The 4,635-nt window shown below is 49.2% G+C and overlaps 1 pseudogene; it reads right to left on the bottom strand.

Moving 5' to 3' along the window:
* Positions 1-579: 579 nt before the first annotated feature.
* Positions 580-3,456, bottom strand: LOC104868876 (annotated as a pseudogene).
* Positions 3,457-4,635: the final 1,179 nt, after the last annotated feature.

Genomic DNA, 4,635 nt, shown 5'->3' with positions numbered 1-4,635 from the left:
AGCAGACAGTGAGCACAAAATGATTAACGAGAAATGACTTTGAATTCTTGTTCCTAGGAGTATTTAATGCATTACACTGAAAGTATAACAGCACTGAACATATGGGCCTGAATTCATTTTATGCTCTTAACAGGATATGTCTTTCTTTTCTGAAGGTGTTTAAAACCTTGTGAAGTTGCCACAGCAAGGGGAAAACATTGGTCCTGCAGAGAGCACACAAGGTTTAGGGCAGAAGATATTGATTACAGGTCCCTATCAACATCTTACCACAATACCTGCAGGCTAGGACTTCTCTGGGGGAGCATAGAACCTTCTGTAGATGTCAGTTGATGAAATGCCTGACACATCATAAGTGCTGCATGAATATCTACTACGTTAAAGAAAGGCCACCACTTGAATCCTCGATTATGGCCAAGAATAGAAGTAGGACCAAACCTGAGTAATATGAGCCTTGGAAGATAACATTAGAAATAGGTAACATTAGATTTAATGCAATTGGACAGTGAACCACAGGAAACATAGAAATGAACCATCTAGAAGGGGGGACAGCATCTTTCCATGGAAGGGTGTCAGGTAAGGCTACTCCAGGATGTTCCAGATCTCCAACAGCAGAGGTGGCAGCTTCTTGTCCTGCAGTCGCAGGGCGCAGGCCTGCTCTGAGTTTTCGGAGCTCAGCATGTGCAGGCTCATGAGCTTCATCAGCATGTGCAAGAAGCAGAACTGGTCCTGCGGCTAGTGCAAGGTGGTGCTGGCACAGTCCCTGCCTTGCCAGGACACCCCCAAGGACCAGCCTGGAAAGCCAGGGCCAGGCGAGGTTGGGGAGGCCTGAGGGGGGCAGACCCACCTGTGGCCTCGTGATGTGCCTTTAGGACAGCAGAGCCTCCACATGGCTCATCTCCTGCATCTCTGGGTGGTTGGCCGAGAAGATGATGGCGTTGAGCAGGACGTACTCATCGTCATCCAGGCCCAGCCGCTGCATGGCCCAGCGAGAGCTCAAAGATGGGGATGATGAACTCCACCTGCAGGCCTCAGCAGGGACAGGATGCTGCACCTGACCTTAGTGCCCTGACCCCTGCGCAGCCCAGGTGGTGGCTTCCGACCCTCTGTTTGCTTCAGACCTTGCCAGATCAAGTCGGGCCACGAGGAAGAGAAGTATTTACTTAGTGTTTCCCACCATTCTCTCGCCCTGGCCCTCAGGCAGCTCCTCCCCACTTCAGTAGGCCTGGGCCTCCTACTGCTCTGGGTAAAGTTCAGCTTGCTTCTGAGATGGACTCCTTCATTAATTCATCGCATACGGAGCACCTACTGCGTGCCAGGCCCTGGGGCAGTTTACAAGATAAAGTCACAAATCTTGGAGGACTCTGGGGTGGAGAGAGCAGATGACAAGGTCACTAGTTGGCTCCCGAGAGCCCAACTCTGGAGACTCTATTGGGATGAGGCATCTTGAGGTCCTGAAGCCAGCAGCACACCCTCCCTGGCCCCCAGACTCCCTGTGACCTGCATGGTGGAAGTCCTCCTTGCTGTTGGTGAATTCCTTCAGGAAGGTGATGCACTCTCTGTCATGGTTGTAGCGCCTGACGGTCTCCAGCAGCATGATTTGGTGGTGTTGGGGGCCCGGGCCCTTTAGCTGCTGTCCCCTCCATGCAGGCCTCAAAGGAACAGGACTGTGGTCTGCCACAGCAGTATGAGGCTACATTCCAGCTCTCTCCCCTCTAGACTTGGCTTGGACATGTGCTTCCTGGCTCCATCGTTAGGACTCTTTCTCAGGCTGTTGCAGGGAAAGGGAGTTTTGCCTGTTCAGTCCCTTTGGCCAGGACTTGGAGTGGAGCCCTGTATGCAGCAGTCACTCAACACTTATTCACTGGTTCAAATGTCACTGAGAAAGTTTTGGGCATATTTCTGGTAAAGTAGGCCCCTCTAGACTGACCTTCCATTGTTCTCAGCCTCTTCCCTTTTTGTCTTGGTCCCTGAGAGGCTCTGACCATCCTGTTTAGAATCTGGATGCTCCCCTGAAAATTTCATCACCTCAAAGGTAACAGCTGCTCTTACTCTTCACTCTGCTGCCACCATCTGTCTCACAGATCTCAGGGGTCTCTGTGGGCAGAGGGGAGTATGGCCTGTTGGTTACCTCACTGGTGGATGCCTTCAAGAGGGTGACCTGGTCCTCACAGCCCAGTTGCAGGAAACCAGCATCTCCTGGACCAAGATGATGGCCAGCTCTGCGGAGTGGATAAAGCGCTGCTGCTGGGCATCTTAGGACTGTGGGACTGCACCAAGGGGTCAGGGCTGGGACACAGAAGGCCAGGGTCACGCCCAGCACCACTGATGTGTTCTGTGGGTCTTCTACCACTGCAGCCTAGAGCCCTCCCAACCCACCGTGTGGGACAGGGGAGGCACTGTACTGTGACTTTGGGCTGGCCAGAGAAGGAACACTTGTTGCACTGCAGCTGGGCCACCACTAATTGCTGGATCATGAGTTCCTGAGCCACTGTTAACTGGACACCTTCTCCTTCACCGGAGCCCTGGCTGCCTGCCTTGGACCTCCCAGGAATGCGCAAGGCCCGGAGGCTGAACTGCTGCCACCCTTGGCTCCACAGGCTACTGATGCTGCTGTTGCTGCTGCTGCTTCTGAACCTTCTTCTGGATCTGTTCTTCCAAGAGGACCCCTGTTGGTGACAGGGCCCTCAGCAGCAGCCTTGGTCCTAGGTTCTGCTGCCCCGGCAGATGGAGCTCCTGGATACTTGGTGGACCATGCTGCACTAGAAGAAGCCTTGAAGCCTTTACAGCTCAGCACATTGTAGTAGAAGCCAGAAGCCTTGTTCCACACATGGCAGAGCTTGTGGACCAGCATCTTTGGAGCAGGGCCCTTCTTTTGCTTGTACTCTGGCTCAAGCTCCTCATCTAGTTCTAGGATGACTGGAAAGGGCAAACAAAGGCCCTCAAAAAGAGCCACAAAGAGAGACAGCAGTCAGGGTACAAGTCCATAAGCCATCCAAGGGGCAGAGAACCAGAGCACACAGGGTGACAGGAGGAGATGCTCACAGCCAGGGGCCAGCAAGTCTGAGGGGAAGATGCACAAGTCAGTGGGCTACAAAAAAATGACTCCAAATGGGAGGCCTCAAGGGACAAATGGAAGGATGAGAACAAGAAATGGGAGGCTCTCATCTTCTCACTTGTTTCTTGTCTTTCTCCCTACCTAGAGCCCTCCCCAGCCCCATGCCAGCTCCCTATCCCAGACCCTGAACCCCATTTTACCCAAGATGTAGGCCAAGCTGGTCCCTTTGGTGCCTAAGACATCAGGGTCTGGACCCTGAGACACAACTCTTTCTTTATAGTGGATGAAGAGGAGGAGGTGCTAGGCTGAAGGAGGGCATTTCTTGAGAAGCAGAGAAAAGAGAGGAAGGAACAGTGACCTTCTGCCAGTGAGGGATGGGGCTCAGTAAGAAAGAGGATCATTCACCCAGTTGGATGTCCATAGAACTCGTGGTGGGGGGAAGACATGGTGGGGTTACAAGACAGCCTGCAGAATAAAGGGGACTGAGAGGCTTGTGGGGCTCAGGAGAGTGGGCCAGGTCCCTTTTTTTCCCAGAAAGTTTTTGCTACTGCATAGTCTCCACCTCCAGCTGGGTGCAGGGGTGCATGCCTGCAATCCCAACACTCAGAAACTGAGGCAGGAGGGTCAATGAGTTCCCAGCCAGCCTGCACAGTGACTTCAAGGACAGCCTGAACTACATATCAAGACCCTGTCTCCAAAAATAAAACCCCCAAACAAAAACAAACAAAAGAAATAAACCATCTTAGCCATAAAAGAAAATTTCAGTTCCTCTGGGAGAATGTATCAATACATTCTCTTTATACAACATTTTAAAAGTACCATAAACTTGGTGTACTACTTTCCATTATAGACAATAGGTTCAGATAATTAACATAAACATTTTACAATTTTCATAGCATTTACAGTTACTTTCATAGATATTGTTTAAACAGATTCCTGCCTCAGATGATCCATATCTTACATTTAAGACTATGGCACTTTGATTGGCAAAAGCCAGTGGGGAGGTAAATAACAGAATTAGGTCTTTATGAAATATGCTTCATTTCATATGTATGCCTGTTAAGTTGGAGAATAACTTAAAACTCAGCAAAAGTAACTGGATCGATGAGGCCCACATAGGTAGTAAGAAAAACTGGTATCTAGCTATCTAGGTTTAGGACTGTCTGGCTGTAAAACTGAAGCTGTTTCTATTATTAACAGTTGCTCAATCATAGGAAATACCTCACACCTTACCCTTGAGCCTATTCACAGACTATGGCATCACTCACAATAATTATCCTGGTGAGGAGAAGCAGAATTCATGTATTACTCACTGATTATTTTTGCTCTGGACATTGAAACCACCTAATATTTAGTTGCAATGTAAATCTCACCCTACTTTTTTCTTTATATATACTCTTGAAGGTGAGAGTCACAGGAGTTTGCAAATGATATGCTGAAAATAATAGTTTTCCATTTTACCATCTAACAAATAATATGCAGTATAAGGAATTCTTATATTTTCCTGACTGGCTCAGTTAAAAGTCGGAAGGTACAACTGAAAATGGTATTCAGTAGGAATATTAAGGAACTGATAAAAA

Source organism: Fukomys damarensis, unplaced genomic scaffold (assembly GCF_012274545.1).
Source record: "Fukomys damarensis isolate Sample0158 unplaced genomic scaffold, DMR_v1.0_HiC HiC_scaffold_38, whole genome shotgun sequence".
NCBI classification, from domain to species: domain Eukaryota; kingdom Metazoa; phylum Chordata; class Mammalia; order Rodentia; family Bathyergidae; genus Fukomys; species Fukomys damarensis.
The sequence above is the reverse complement of the archived record's forward strand: the minus strand, read 5'-3'. Positions and strand labels throughout refer to the sequence as shown.